The 16,475-nt window shown below is 39.5% G+C and overlaps 1 long non-coding RNA gene across 1 annotated transcript in view; it reads right to left on the minus strand.

Annotated features, from left to right (window-relative positions):
• Positions 1-507: 507 nt before the first annotated feature.
• LOC123785823 (uncharacterized) overlaps positions 508-16,475 on the minus strand; it is a 40,055-nt gene continuing 24,087 nt past the window's right edge. The window contains exons 3-6 of the long non-coding RNA XR_006777778.2: positions 14,868-14,912; positions 12,421-12,607; positions 8,372-8,619; positions 508-1,149 (exon numbers count right to left, since the gene is read on the minus strand). This is a non-coding gene — a long non-coding RNA (uncharacterized LOC123785823). The remainder of the gene's footprint in view (positions 1,150-8,371; positions 8,620-12,420; positions 12,608-14,867; positions 14,913-16,475) is intronic.

Below are 16,475 nucleotides of genomic sequence, written 5' to 3' on the forward strand. Positions count from 1 at the left end.
TTACAACAGTCTCATTTTATTATAACAAACATTTGCTCAGAGACTAGCATATACCAGACACTGGGATAGATTCGAAGGTTGGAAAGATACTAATGATTGGCACTTGTCCTCGAGAAGCTCATGCGGTGAGTGATTTGCTTCTTTATAATTTCCCTCCTTTCAGCTACTTTCCTCTCTCAGTTATACACTCTAAATCTTTCTTTCTTTGTCAAGAAATTATAGTTAAAAAAAAAAAGAAATTATAGTTCAGCTTGATCTCATCACTGAAGGCTTTCCCATCTCCTCTGAACTGAGACTTAGCTTTCCTCTAAGCTGGAAATCCCACTGATCCCCCTCATTTAGGGTATATTCATCTGCTGTGGCCTGTGTGCCTAGAAGCCAGAAGCTGCAGTGAGAATTCATCCAATCCCTCACTACCATATCCAAATCACTACTTTTCCACATTCATGTAAACTTTCTCCTTTGAAGACCATGATCAATAGAAATAACACTACTCTTCTTCATTTCTTAAAATAAATTTAGGGAAAATTTTATTCAGTTTTGAAAAAGTTTAGGTGTTTGTGGGACATTACAAAGAAATATTGAGTAGGCAGGTGGATACACACAGGTGTAGAGCCCAAAAGACACATCTGAGTAGAGCCAGAGATTGGAAATCAACAATTTACAGACTTCTGAGGAGGCCGGGAAGGAGCAGTTTGGAAGCAGGGACAACTCTGAGAAGCAGTTTTCTACAAGCGCAGAGGGAGAAAGTCTTTAAGTGGGAGAAATGAAGAACACCATCGTATGCCATATGCTACAAACACTGGAAAATGTCCACTGGATCTAATGATTCATTGGTGATCGAGACCTTAGTAGATACATTTTCAGTGGAATACTGGGGAAGCAACCAAATTACAATGGGTTTAAAGAGTCTTTCTCACTTTGTATAACTTATACTTAACCTCCTCAGGTGTAATCTGATGAAGAGCAAAGCAACCCTTGGTGTCATAGATCAGATGGAAATTCTCCCCTGTCTTGTCAATGCTGATGATATCCATAAAACCAGCAGGGTAGGTTCCATCAGTTTGGACCTTGCCATCAATCGTACTAAAATGCTGCATACAGATCTTCTTTACTTCATCTCCTCTTAGGGCCTACTTAAGTCTGTTCCTTAGGAAAAGATGAGAGGGAGACATTCTTGGTGTTTTGATTTTTTCCAGATTTTATTTATTTGTCAGAGAGAGCACATGCACAAGCAGGGGAAGCGGCAGGCATAGGTAGAAGCAGGCTCCCCTCTGAGCAAGGAGCCCAATGCGGGTCTTGATCCCAGAACCCTGGGATCATGACCTGAGCTGAAAGCAGACCTTAACCGACTGAGCCACCCAGGCATCCCATTGTGAATTTTCTTAGAGGTTGCCTACCACATATGCTTTTGACCCAAAACTTCTATCTTTCCAATTTGATTATTCAACCACTGTCCACCACAAACATCCTTCTGTATCTTTGGGACATTCAGGTCGCTGAACTCCCTGTTAGTTAACACTACCGCCACCACCACCATGTTTACTTCCCGTCATTCAGTTTTGATTACATAGTCTGTCAGTTTAGTAACTCTCTCACCAACATCTTAAACTCCTCTACCCTTATCATTTCATAAACCCAATCCTAGATAAATACACTATCTGTTCCCTCTGCGCCTGCATCTTGGCAGCTAAACCATGCTGAAGGCAATTGTGAAATAGGCCAGATTGGCATTGCTACCTATACCTGCAAGATTCCCTACCCTACCAGAGCCCTCAGCGAGCTGGCAGCCACTCTCTACCATTGCTACTGTTTTCTCATCTATTCCACCTTTTGAAACAGTAGTGTGTTCTGAATACCATCCCCAGCCTCCTTCTCAGAAGCTTACTATTACTGATTACACCTTTTCTGTCCTATATCTTCATCATCTTCTCTCCACTGAATCCTTCACATTCGAATTAAAAAAAAAAAAAGCCTGATCCCGCTTCCCACTCTATCAACTGCTATCCTATATTTCTCCCCTTCTTCACTGCTGATCTTTAAAGAGTTGCCTAAAGTCACTATTTTCATTTCCTCAGATCCTATTCTCTCCTCAGTCCAATCCATCTCTCTCCCTTCCCAACACTCTGCAGAAATGGCTCTCACTAAGGTCATTGGTGAATATTTTCACTCTTCACAGCACTGGACCTCTTGTTGGCATTTGAAACATACTTTTCCCTTGGCTTCTGTGATGCCACATTCCTGATTTTCTTCCAGTGTCTCCATAGTGGCATTATTTAAATTTATGGTGTCCTGGAATCTTTTAAACACATTCCCATATTGTGGTCACATTCTTCACGATGAGTCCAAACTCCCAAGGCAAAGACCTGGGCCTGCCTTGACAGCCTCCCTTGCAATCAAGCGTAAGCTTGTGACATTAAGTCTCACCACTTACTGCATCCACATGAGACTTGGAATTAGAAGAAAATGATAGAAGGAAGGAAACAAGTCAAACTAATTTTGCTGGCAGACGTTATTGTGAGGATTAAGATTTGGTAACATACATACAGCAACTAGAACAGGGCCTGGCACAGTGCAAGCACTGTGGAAGCATTAGCTATTATTATTCTTAAAGGAACACTGGTAGCTTTTGACAATTTTGGGGGGATATAATAAACATCCTTAGTTATCATAAAAAACAGAGTTGGGCCTCATTACTCTATGGTATACAGTTTCAAATAACCCAAAAACAATTTGTTTGTTTGTTTGTTTGTTTGTTTGTTTGTTTGTTTAAAGTAAGCTCCACACAGGGCCTGAGTAGGCTCAATGCGGGGCTTGAACTCAAGACCCTGAGATCAAGACCTAAGCTGAGACCAAGAGCTGGATGCTCAACTGACTGAGCCATCCAGGCGCCCCCACCCCCAAAAAAAATTATTTTAAAAGAGTCCTATTTTCACTATCACCCAAAGATTTTCATCAAATATAAGACACACAAAGCCACCTGAGGACCTGCTACCATAGCTATATTGCTGGTGAAAATCATGGATAGATCAACAGATAAAGAAGCAGACCAAGATGTTTAGCATGAATTATAGGAAGCTGGAAGATTCAGTGTGATTTCAGTCATGGTATCAAATGCCAAATCAATATTTCTGGGTCTGGCCATCTGCAAAAGGACATGGCCGACCTTCACACATGGAATTTATTCCCTTAGAAATTAAAAGAGAAAGAGGTGGGGGGTCAGGGGGACACTTTGGACTAGAGGACAGAAATTAACTCAATTAACCAGAGACACCAAGACACTAAACTCACCAAGGTTTGGGATTAACTAGGACTGTAAATTGTGTAAAACAAGAAGAGCCTTTTCCTTTTTTAATGGATTACCGCTTTGCAAGGCAAAATGAAGAGTAAACAAATTCATAACGTAAGGCAACGAGGACGATGTCTGGCACATCACTGTTTGCCTGTTCGTTTTCGGTTGTACACTTTATGCCCTGCCATTCCCTTTTACTGTTTAAAACTGGTTGATGCAGCTAACCTGCCTGCAGCTCAGGGGCTTGTGACAGGAGAGACACTGTGCAAGAAGAGCAAGAAGAAAAACCATGAATTCTAGGAGTTCATCTTGGAAGCTAAAATCTCCCCCTCCCCACTAATCTTTCCAGGAGGCTATAGCAGAGGACTGTCTCTTTTTTTTTAAATAACCCCCATCTGTGCTAGTGGTGTATTTACTTCTCCTATATTTTAACTTTTTATTAGTTTCAGAGGTAGAATTTAGTGATTCATCAGTTGCTTATAACACCCAGGGTATCAAATGCCCTCCTTAATGCCCATCATCCAATTATCCTTCCCCCCGACCCACCTCCCCTCCAGCACCCTGTTTATTTCCTAGAGTTCAGTGTCTCTTATGGTTTGCCTCCCTCTCAATTTTAATCTTATTTTATTTTTCTTTCCATTTCCCTATGTTCATCTGTTTTGTTTCTTAACTTCCACATATGAATGAAATCATATGGTATTTGTCTCTCTCTGGCTAACTTATTTCACTTAGCATAAAACCCTCTAGTCCATTCATGTTGCAAATGGCAAGGTTCCATTCTTTTTGATGATTGAGTAATATTCCATTGTATATATATTTCACATCTTCTTTATCCATTCATCTGTCAATAGACATCTAGACTCTTTCCATATTTTGGCTGTGTGGACATTGCTGCTGTAAAAATTGGGGTGCATGTGTCCCTTCAAATCACTATGCTTGTAGCCTTCGGATAAATACCTAGTAGTGCAATTCCTCAGTCATAGGGTAGCTCTATTTTTAACTCTTTGAGGAACCTCCATACTGTTTTCCAGAATGACTGAACCAGTTTGCAATCTGACTGGCGTGAGGTGGTATCTCATCGTGGTTTTGATTTGTATTTCCCTGATGTCAAGTGATGTTGAGCATGTTTTCATGTATCTGTTGGTCATTTGTATATCCGCTTTGGAGAAATGTCTGATTGGAAGAACAAATATTGTTAAAATGTCTATGCTACCCAAAGCAATCTACACATTCAATGCAATCTGTATCAAAATACCATCAGCATTTTTCATAGATTTGGAACAAATAATCCTAAAATTTGTATGAAACCATAAAAGACCCCAAATAGCCAAAGTAATGTTAAAAAAGAAAACCAAAGCCAGAGGCATCATAATTCCGGACTTCAAGCTGTATTACAAAGCTGCAATCATCAAGACAGTATCGTACTGGCACAAGAACAGACACATGATCAATGGAACAGAATAAAAAACCCAGAAATGGACCGTCAGCTCTACGGTCAGCTAACCTTCAACAAAGCAGGGAAGAATATCCAATGGAAAAAGAACAGTCTCTTCAACAAATGGTGTTGGGAAAACTGGACAGCCACATGAAGAAGAATGAAACTGGACCAGTTTCTTATACCACACACAAAAATAAACTCAAAATGGATGGAAGACCTAAATGTGAGACAGGAATCTGTCAAAATCCTAAAGGAGAACCCAGGCAGCAACCTCTGTGACTTCAGCTGCAGCAACAGCTTGCTAGACATGTCTCCAAAGTCAAGGGAAACAAAGACAAAAATGAACTATCGGGACTTCATCAAGATAAAAAGCTTTTGAACAGCAAAGGAAAGAGTCAACAAAACTAAAAGGCAGCCTATGGAATGGGAGAAGATATTTGCAATTGGCATATCAGATAAAGGGCTAGTATCCAAAATCTATAAAGAACTTATCAAACTCAACACCCAAAAAATAAAAAATCCAGTCAAGAAATGGGCAGAAGATATGAACAGACATGTCTCCAAAGAAGATATACAAATAGCAGAGGCCTTGTAAGAGAAGCCGTGGACAGAGGCCATGAAGGTGTCCATTCCATGACAATACACTTAAGGTTGGCCCCATCTACCGCAGCCTGGCTTTCTACCCACTGCTGCAGGCAGAGCCTTCCTCTCCGACCCAGGCCGGCAATCCTCAACCCCCACAGCTTTGTGAGCAGCAGTTTTTAAAGCCTCAACCACACAAAAGATTGTCCAACTGCACCCAGAGCATTTAGGAGAACAGCATAAGATTTTTCTCTCTGTGCTTAACATTGGGCAAGATTCCGACTTGAAAATTCAGCAGAACAGTAACTCTTATTTGTGCTTTTAAGTCACTGGGGAATCACTGTGACACTGTTTGGATAGCTTTAGTTTGTTCACATTATACACGATCTTGTGATCACAAGATTTCTCTCTACACCAGCGTGGGATCCTACTCACCTCTGCTCTTCAAACGCCACTTTGTTTACTCATTGGCCATCTTTTTTCTGAAAAATACTGCCTCAGTGTCAACAGGCCCCTTCTGTGGCCACCTAATAAATGACTTGGTAAAGTATCTTCCAGTAAGAACTATATAGCATGAATTCTCAGGAGCCTTAATACAATTTACCTCTATAAGGTATTGACTAGTACAATACAGTTCCACAAGTATTATTATGTATCATCCCAAGAAGGAAGAAAGTAAAGAAGAACATAACAAAACCAGAGCACTACAGCTCCGCAAATAGTTTACATTTAGGACATAAATACAGAAATGACAAAAGATAAATGTCAGTTGTATTAACTTATAAACCAAGTGCCAGAAACTAACTCCCTTAATATTCTGAGAATTGTGATAAATGTTACAGGCAACCAAACCTTATTCTTAGAGCAAGTAAATGAATATATAAAGCAGAGGATGACTATTTATAGAATATGTTTGCATAAAAATGCAACAAATGACAGAAAATATGGAATTCCTCAAAGTCCCTTTTGGTCTTACCTTCTTTGTTAGAGAAAATAATATTTGAATTAATTCAACCTTCCAACATCGTACAGAAGAAATTGAAGTCTAAGATATGGAAAAAATGTATTAAGAAACCGTACAGCTAGTTCAAGTTAATTCAAGCCTCCAAACCCAGCAGAATGAAACACCAGAGTAACCAGAGGCCTAAGCACACAAATGGTTTACCAATTCTGTTCAAAAGGAGAAAGAAATAATTTTTTTTAAAAAAAACCCACTGTTTAGCAAGCTAGTGATACAGATTCTGCACAAACTGTAGACAGGTTATTAAGTACACAGGTTGAGACTATGTAGAAAGGTCTGAGTCAACCACTGGGAACTAGAAATGGGAGCAAAGAGAGGAAGAAAGGAGCAGAAGATGGTAGAGGAAGAGAAAGGGAGTACAAAGAAAAATTGTGAATTCCTTGGAAATGCACCAAAAAGATTACTGGGTGTGTTTAATGAAAACCAAGTGGTGTCTAGCACATCCTCCAAAGATATCTGGTTTTATGGGGTCTTTGTGCCCTTCGTGGCCTTTGAGCTACTTATAACTCTGTAATTTGTGGACAACTTAGAGCAGTGCAGATTAATTTTGTCCAGAGGTGCACAAATGCATTTTCTTCTGATGGAGCTTCCATTGGTCTTCCTCCCCCAATGTGGAATAAACCAGTTTTGCATTTCTGAAGCAAATTTATCTCTGTGTTCTTGATGGCTTGTATGGCCCATACATGTTTCTGCTCTCTAGACTGTCCTTTGAACGTGTTGTAGCATCTTACTAGTTCCCACATTAATTAATGAGTTATATAAAATCTTTGATTTTTAAAGAATTTTATATCGTATAAGAGGCACAACTTTCCCTTTAAATATATATATTTCTGGTGGCTCAGTCGGTTAAAGCGTCTGCCTTCAGCTCAGATCATTGTCTCAGGGTCTGGGGATCGAGTCCCGCATCAGGCTCTCCTTTTGGCATCAAGTCTGCTTCTCCCTCTCCCTCTGTGCTCTCTCTCGCTCACTTTCACTCTCTCTTAAATAAATAAATAATCTAATATATATATATATATATTTTTTTTTTTTTAATGGGAGGATGGAAGGGACTTCCAAGCAGAAGTAGTGACACTTTTTAAAATACGGAAATGAAGAAAAACACAATATGTTGATAGCATCAAGTCTGCTTCTCCCTCTCCCTCTGTGCTCTCTCTCGCTCACTTTCACTCTCTCTTAAATAAATAAATAATCTAATATATATATATATATATATATATTTTTTTTAATGGGAGGATGGAAGGGACTTCCAAGCAGAAGTAGTGACACTTTTTAAAATACGGAAATGAAGAAAAACATAGTATGTTGATAGCAGAAATAGCACGTACACTAGTGGGGAGATGAGGCTGGAAATGTAAGCAAAACTTAGGTCAATGGAAGCAACAAATGTATTGTCTTAACAGTTGGCACCAGAATTCCTCTTGGGGAGGTTACTGTAATTTTTTGAGCCAATATTTGGACTGCTGCTTATTGGTAGACCAAAGAATATGAATATCAGCAGGCATCATGGTAAATATTTTAGAAAGTGGCTAGAGTGGTCTTCCTAAAGCAAAGAAAGAAATATATTTTAGCTTCTAAACAGGGAGGGTAAGAGGAGAATCAGAGATACGATGCACAGTTGGAGACCATGTAGGGTAAAAGTCCAGTAATGTGGGAGTAGCTAAAAGGCATTTCACAAAAAGAATATCTGGGGCGCCTGGGTGGCTCAGTCGTTAAGCGTCTGCCTTTGGCTCAGGGCATGATCCCGGAGTCCTGGGATAGAGCCTCTCATCAGGCTCCTCCGCTGGGAGCCTGCTTCTTCCTCTCCCACTCCCCCTGCTTGTGTTCCCTCTCTCGCTGGCTGTCTCTCTCTCTGTCGAATAAATAAATAAAATCTTAAAAAAAAAAAAAAAAGAATATCTAATGTTCAATTTGAAGTCATTTGCACTGATACAATAGAAATCTCCCCCAAATTAGCTTTAAGTCAGCTAACCTCAAAGCCAAATTGGGGGGGGGGGCAGTTCTTAAATGCTTAAAGAACGTACAAAGCAGAATTACATACCTGCAGAGGCACTACCCAATAAAAGCTGAGCCCAGAAGTAGGAGTATTCATGCAGAAGATGCAGAGACACAGAGATCTTGGAGACAAACATGAATTTCCTAGAATTGAGGTGATCCTATTTCGGTCTCAGTGGGTCACAGATCCACAGCTGACATGTGGCTTACATAAACCAAAAATACAAACTTTCTACTTGGTCTTGGAGATGATAGAGAGCCCCTGAGGTGACCAGCATGGCAAGACAACTGTGCCTAGACGTTAGGGGATGACATGAAAAAAGACAATCAAGTTATCAATCAGGGTTGGGAAGGCAACCAGGGAAGAGTTGCAAATTACAGAGCATTTTAGTTTGTGAATGGGGAAAATTATTTCACATGGGGACATTAAAAATAAACTCATTAAACCCAGGGCAGAGAGCAGTGCCATGATTGACAAAGTAATGGAAAGAAGTCCAGACAGCTATTCAGATCACCAATTCACTGTCCTATACTTCTAGTTTCTAGCAGAAAGGGCAAGTCTCAAATTAACTTCCCACATGTTGTCAGGATTTAAGAAATCACGTTAGCATCAGTGCAGGGGAAAATGGGAAATATGTGTGAGCTGCTTCCTAGGGAGTACTGACATTTTCCAGAAATGGATTATGGAAGGACCATCTCTTACCCACAAACACTTTTGAGGATCAACTTTTACTGAGATCCAGTTGATTTGGAGCAAGCTCAGTACTGAAGAGCAGAGGAGAAAAACATAATCTCCTATTGGAGTTAGGTCAGCATTGTGGTTGAAAAAATGAGTTTTGAAGTCAAATAGAACCATTTTGAGACTCAGCTCTACCCCTTATTGGCTGTGTGATCTTGGACAAGTTACTTAACCTCTCTGCTCCTCTGCTTTCATCTATAAATGAGGGTTAATAACATTAACTTTCTTAAGAGTATAAGGATTCAACACCAACACCAACAGTAACACTAGCTAAGCACTTAATATTTGCTACACTGTATGAAGCACTGGATTTATAGGAACAGGCACCATTCCTGGATCTCCTAGCGGTAAGCACTATTCTCTTTAAACTTCTTGGATGGTTTTTTCCCAATCTGAATAATTTCCTCATACACATGTGCCAATCCAGTACTTCACTGAATACTCAAGGAGACCTTCTTCAGGCACTAGCCACATTTCACGTGCTCAATAGCCCCATGTGGTTAACAGCTAATGTTTTGAGCAGCACAGATATGGAACATTTCCATCATCACAGTGTTGTTCTAGAGCCAGACTTGCCTAACTTCAAGCTGATTCTCAGTCTGTCAGTGCTTCTCAAAAATGCACTGTGCGTGTAGATCAGTTCGGGATCTTGTCAAAGTGCAGACTGTGATTCAAGAATTCTGGATAGTACCTGAGAATCTTCATTTTCAACCTGATGTCAGGTGATAATAATGCTGTGGGTTAGCAGACAGCATTTGAGTAATACTGTAAACCATTAGATATAAAGATTTAAATTTCCATACATTATTAAGTTGGTGTGTGTTTCTTTCATGGGAAAAACATACTGAAACAACAACAAAATCACCTGACAGTTAGAAAAGATCAGTGTAACATTTCTTAACCTTTCTTACTTGCAATACTTTTAATACCTAACTCACAACTCTAATTTTATACAGAAGTTAATTTCCTACAGGGAATCAGGAAGTTTAAGTTTCATGTTTGCTGAATCTCAATGTGAACAGACTGTTTATGTTAAGGGGAGAAAATGGTGTTCAGTATGTGCTTAAGCTGATTCACACCAGTTTATGAGAATTAATTTTTACATTTTCAGGAATTTTGCAAGCCAGTTGCTAAAGAAAGTCATTATTCAACATTAAATTAAATTAGAATTAAATAAATTATGTTAAAAATAAAGATAAATACTCAAAACTCATCGCATTCTAATTATTTTACTACTTTACTGTATATTTACTTTTATTTACTTTTTATTTACTTTTATTACTTTACTATTATCTGCCTCCTTGAAGTTATTTGCACCTATTTTTTCTGTCCAGTGGAAATGCTACAGAGTGGTGTGCTACTGCACGTTGGTAGCTTGAAAGTGGCCATGGTGGGAGAATTTCCACCATAGAAACAAGCAAATATTGCAAATACACGCTTCCCCCCTCTCCCCCATATGGTTGATTGTTACACATTTACCAGCACGCATGTGATGGTTTTGCCTTAAGAATGAAAATAAATTGGGACACCTGGGTGGCTCAGTCGGTTAAGCAACTGCCTTCGGTTTGGGTCATGATCCCAGGGTCCCAGGATGGCGTCCCACAGTGGGCTCCCTGCTCAGTGGGGAGTCTGCTTCTCCCTCTGCCTGCTGTTTCCCCTGCTCTGTCTGACAAATAAATTTTAAAAATCTTAAAAAAAAAAAAAGAATGAAAATAAATTCACAAAGGGCAATCATTCAGTTGCGCCTTCAACTGCTTTAATATTTCTCATCAATCCTTTGGGCTATCTTGGAACAGACATTTTGAAACATAGAAGGAACATAATAACTGAGCCTAAGAACAGAAAGATAGTTTACCCAGGAGAAAAGCTAGATTCTTAGACCCAGAGAATCCCACATGCCATTTAATACAGCCTTCCACCCACCCCGGGAACCATGAGGATACACAAGATCGTGATGAAGAGAAGGAAACAGCTTTGTTTTTAACGAACAGAAATCCCAATCATTTGCATGACAGAGACAAAGCAACCAAGCAGGATTGTTCCTTCCAAGGGCCTTCCTGCCCCCTCACTTCCCAACACCCCCCAGAACGCTCAAGGAGTGGACCCTGCTTTACCATCATCACAATTCCCAGATCTTTTATGATGCAGAATTAGGGAGAATGAGTAAGGAGAGTAAGAGCAGAATGTAGGGCATGGGGAGAGGAAATGAGATCTAAGTAGATACCTGAAGGAATTATCCCTTCTAAAAATCAGTTGGTGTAGGGAGCATAACAGGTTGAGGAACCAGAAGGCCAGAGGTGGTGAAGCTAAGAGAGTGAGAGATGTGTCTAGTGATGTGTTAATGAGGCGATTAGGTCCAACCTTGTTGACCCAATGAAAGGTTTACTCTACCAAAAAGCAACAGAAAGCCACTGAAGGATTTTAAAGAGAGGAGTCATAGGATGAGATGTGCAGAGTTCTTTCCTTTGAGAATTTTCCACGCCATCAACATTGATAAACCAAATGCATCATCTAGGCCACCTCGAAAGATTAAGATTCATGTTTAAGAACTCTAAGGATCCATAAGTCAAGACCAGTGAACAACTATGATTTAGTTTATGTGTAAAAAGTATATATGTGTTTTCAGCCTATTATTAGAATAATCACTAATGATATCATATTTTGCATATATATTTTCCTTAGATTTTTTTAGTTTGAAATAACTTGGTTCCAATTTTTATGCATTGGTATTATCATAATTATCATACCTAAAAATGCAAGGCAATAGATTCTTTCACTGTTTTTAAAACTGTCTTCATTCATTCTTTCTCCACAAGAGTTACACCTAAACACGTCAATCTTTTAAGGACTCATAAAAAAAGTGACTCTGTTTTGAGAACATTCAGTGCCTATATATTTTAATTAAATATCTGTAGAATTTATAAGGAACATAATACATATCTTTCATACATACACACACGCATGCACCTGTGCACATACATACATACACATGTATACCATTCTAGAAAAAGAAATTGACTTTGGTGGAATATTTGTAATTCTGCCCCCTAAGAGATGAAAGGTTATTTGAAACCTAGAATTCATATCAGACTGTGAAGGTTAGATATAAACTTGATGAAGTTTGATAGACCAGAAAGAATACCTTCCAAATTCAAAGTCAACCATAGGACTAAGAACCTATGATCACTGGGATATCAAACAGCTGAAATTCATTGCAGTATCATCAGAGTTGTAAACCCGAAGAGAGATGGGAAGTAGATATTATAGCAATAGTGTCCAAATGTTAGAATAACCCAAGAAGAGCCCAAGATACATTAGATAGTAAAGGAGGGAGTCCCCCAGGAAAGCAAGCGTACTTCTCATCATTTGGACTGCACGTTAAGACCTGCATAATGTACATGCTCTCACAACTTTGAACGCTGAAGGCCTCCTTGCAGGTGAGGTGTCCAGGTTTCAGTTCTATAGCTCTGTCCTTTTGTTCAGCAGATATTGAGCGTCTCAGTGTGCTACATCCCCTCCCGAGGTCAAACATAAGTTCTTGTGCTAAAATGGGGGCAAGCAAAGAAAACGAAAATTAGGTGATGGGCTTGAGCAGAGTTCCATAGAGTACTGAGGGTTGGGAGGTCAAGCATTAGAAACAGTAGCACAAGTAGCTCTATTTAGGGTACACTTACATGCCTGGCACTGTTCTGAACCTTTTATATGCATTGACCCATTAATTCTTTACAACAACCTAAGAAGTAGGTATAATTTGCATCCCCACTTTATAGAGGAGGAAATGGTGGTACAAAGAGTTCATGTTATCTGGCCAAGGTCACACTAAATTTCCCACCAAAACTTCAGGCTGCTCCCAGACAAATGTTTGGATCACCTCCAAAGAAGCGATATAGATTAGGAATAATAATAACAATAATAATATTTATTCAGTGCCAGTACCAGGCATTTTTTCTAAGTGTTTTATTTATATTAACTCATTAATCCTCACAATAACCCTCTCTTTTTTTGGACATTCTTTTTTAATTAATAAACTATTTTTTAGAGCAACTCGAGGTTCACAGAAAAATTGTGTGGAAAGTATAGGGAATTCCCATATACTCTGTTTTCCCTCCTCCCTCCACCCCACCATGCACATAGTTCTCCCTATTATCAACATCTTGCATTAATGTAGTACTTTTTTTTACAACTGATGACCTAATATTGATGCATTATTACTAATTAAGCTCCTTAGTTTACATCGGGGTTGACTCTTCGTGTTGTACAGTTCTGTGGGTTTTAACAAACATGTAATGCCATGTGTCCACCATTACAGTATCATACAGAATAGTTTCACTGCCCTAAAATTCCCGTGTTCCACCTAGTCGTCCCTCCCTCTACCCCTGGATCCCTGGCAACTACTGCTTTTTCCTTTCTTCATAGTTTGCCTTTTTCAGAATATGCTACGGTTGAAATCATACGTGTAGACTTTTCACAATGGCTTTTTTCGCTCAGTAGTATGCATTTAGGCTCTTCCACGTCTTGTGCGGCTTGATAGCTCGTTTCTTCATATTGTTAAATAATCTTCCATTGTAATGATGTGCCAGTCTGTTTACTCATTCACCTATTGAACATCTTGGTTGCGTCCAACTTTGGCAATGATGAATAAAGCCGCTATAAATGTGTCAGTTTTTGTGTGGACATGTTTTCAACTTGTTCGAGTAAATGTTGAAGAGTATGACCGCTGGACTGTATGGTAAGATGTGTACCTTTATAGGAAACCACCAAACTGGGGACACCTGGGTAGCTCAGTTGGTTAAGCATCTGCCTTTGGCTCAGGTCATGATCTGGGGGTCCTGGGATAGAGTCCTGCACTGGGCTCCTTGCTCATCAGGGAGCCTGCTTCTCCTTCTGCCTGATGCTCCCCTGCTTGTGCTCGCTCACTCTCTCTCCGACAAATAAATAAAAATCTTTAAAAAAATAAACCTCCAAACTGTCTTCCAAAGTGACTGTAGCATTTTGCATTTCCACGAGCAATAAAGGAGAGTTCCTGTTGCTCCATATCCTCCCTAGTATTTGGGGTTGTCAGTGTTTTGGGGTTTAGCTATTCCAATAGGTGCGTGATGGTATGTCACTGTTGTTTTCATTTGCAATTTCCTAATGACATAGATGTTGAGCATCTTTTTATATGGTTATTTGCCATCTGTCCAGATCCTTTGCCCATTTATTAACTGGGTTAAAAACCCCATTTTCAGATGAGGAAACTGAGGCACAGAGGGGTTCCACAAATTGCCCAGGGTTACACAGCAGGGGGTTGAGGCCAGGCAGGAGGGCTCAAAGCCCATAGTTGTATTCACTATTCTGTAATGCCTTCAGGATTCAGGTCTGGAGTTAAAAAACCTAGGTCTCCAGGCTGGCTGTGCAGTGCACGTGGTGTCTAACCTCGGGTAAATTATTTAATCTTCCCAAGCCTCAGTTTCTTCTGTAATATGAGGAAAATAGGTTTCAGTGTTGCTGTTAGAATTAAATGAAACAAAGTAGAGAAAGTGCTGAACTTGTTCTCCAAACGTAGCAGCTGCCAATAAATGGTAGCTATTATTAGTCCAACACCACATGAAAGAGAGAGAGATGACTGCTGTAGCCATAAGAATTAGCACCTGCCTCGAAACTAAAATAGATCAGTCTGGGGCTTTAAATTCTATAGAAACTCAGACATTTCTTGGTGAGGTTTTCATGAACAGTTGTCAGCTGACACATCAACTTCTTACACCTCGTGCCCATGCAGGAATAAAGGGGACTCCAGTTTCTTAAAAGAAGAATAGAATTTTACTGTATTCAATTTCCTTTTCCTGTTCATCTCGCCCTTCTGATGGCCCTGCAAAAGAAAACAAAACAAAGTCACAGTCGTATTAACCTTGCAGCTAATGAAGCATGCCCGGAACCAGATGCAGCCTGGGTACCTCCACTGAAGCTAGAACGGGGGCAGGAAAGGAAAAGAAGCCATTGCCCTCTGCATGTAAGAATGACTGTCAGAGGATGCAGGGCTCCTCTGAAATCCCAGGAGTTGTGAGTGCCCTTAAGGCCATATTCCTCAGGGGCTGGTTCCCAAACCCATTTGATCACCAGACTCTCCTGAGGTGCTTTTCAAAAGAACAGATTCCTAAATGCTCAGTGTATACTTGACTGAGTCAGAATTTCCTAGGGGTTGATGAAGAGAGAAAGGGATTTTGATATGTGTACTTTAAAAGTTCTAAGAGGCTCTAGTGGTCAGGGAACTGCTGATGTCTCTGTGTGTGTGTGTGTGTGTGTGTGTGTGTGTGTGTGTGTGTGTGTGAGAGAGAGAGAGAGAGAGAGAGAGAGACGAAGACGGAGACAGACACATAGATAGGGAGACAGAAACGGAGAGAGAGAGAAAGCAGGCAAACGCTATGGGAAAACGGAGCATTATGGGATGTAAGACCTTTACAATTGTACAATTTATTGTATTTTATCAATAAAATTAGGTGCAAAGTGATTCAGAAGTAACTGAAATTGTTTTCTAATGAAGGTGATCAAAAAAAAGCCTACCAGTTCAAAGAGGAAAAAATGTTACACGGAACCTGATCTTTAGACCTCTCACTTTACCTGATGTTGTAGCAGCATCTTTAGAAGATCTGTATATAATGACTCTTAACTAATTTGGATAACTTTTTCCCACCATGACAGTTAACAAAATTGAATAATTTAAATATTGGCAATCAAAATCTAAGTGCTTTTCTTCAGGTTTTCAAGTTTCCAGAACTTCAATGAGTTAATGAGAAATTTGCATTCAGTACAATAATAAATAAGTTAATTATGCTTGGAAGAAACCCAGTTTCATGGGTTTAAACTATTATTAAAACTCTGCAAACACTTTTTTATTTCCAAAGTTTTATCTTTTGATTTTTATTTACTCATTCAAGAAGCTTTTTTGAGTGCTATTATTATGGCAGACCACTGATTTAGATGGTGTTAATATAAAGAGGAGGTCTCCATATAAACAAACAGAGGTGGAAAGTTTGGGAAGCAGCTGAGCTAGGAGAGAAAAGAAACTATCATTTTAATGAGCACTAACTCAGTGCAGGTCTCATTTATATACAGTATTCTATTTTATACAACAATCTGATGGCATAATTTGATCACTGAATTTCCTAAATCTGTGTTAAACAGTCCTGGAACTGGACATATCTTCCTGTCCCTGTGTTAGACAAAATACTGAAAAAAACAAAAATGACCTAACTGCTTGCCCCTGGAAAATAAGACTGTGAACCAACTAAAATAGGTTAATTTTAACATTAGCTGCATGCTTATCTCCCTAGGCCCCCCAATCCAAAGTTATTATTTCATCATTTCTGCCCCCCTCAACTAGTTCTCCACCTTAAATGCTATCCAGCCTATCTAAATCCTATAAATATCCTCC

The sequence above is a fragment of the Ursus americanus genome, chromosome 2 (genome assembly GCF_024610735.1).
Source record: "Ursus americanus isolate L20-20 chromosome 2, mUrsAme1.1.p, whole genome shotgun sequence".
In the NCBI taxonomy this organism is placed as follows: domain Eukaryota; kingdom Metazoa; phylum Chordata; class Mammalia; order Carnivora; family Ursidae; genus Ursus; species Ursus americanus.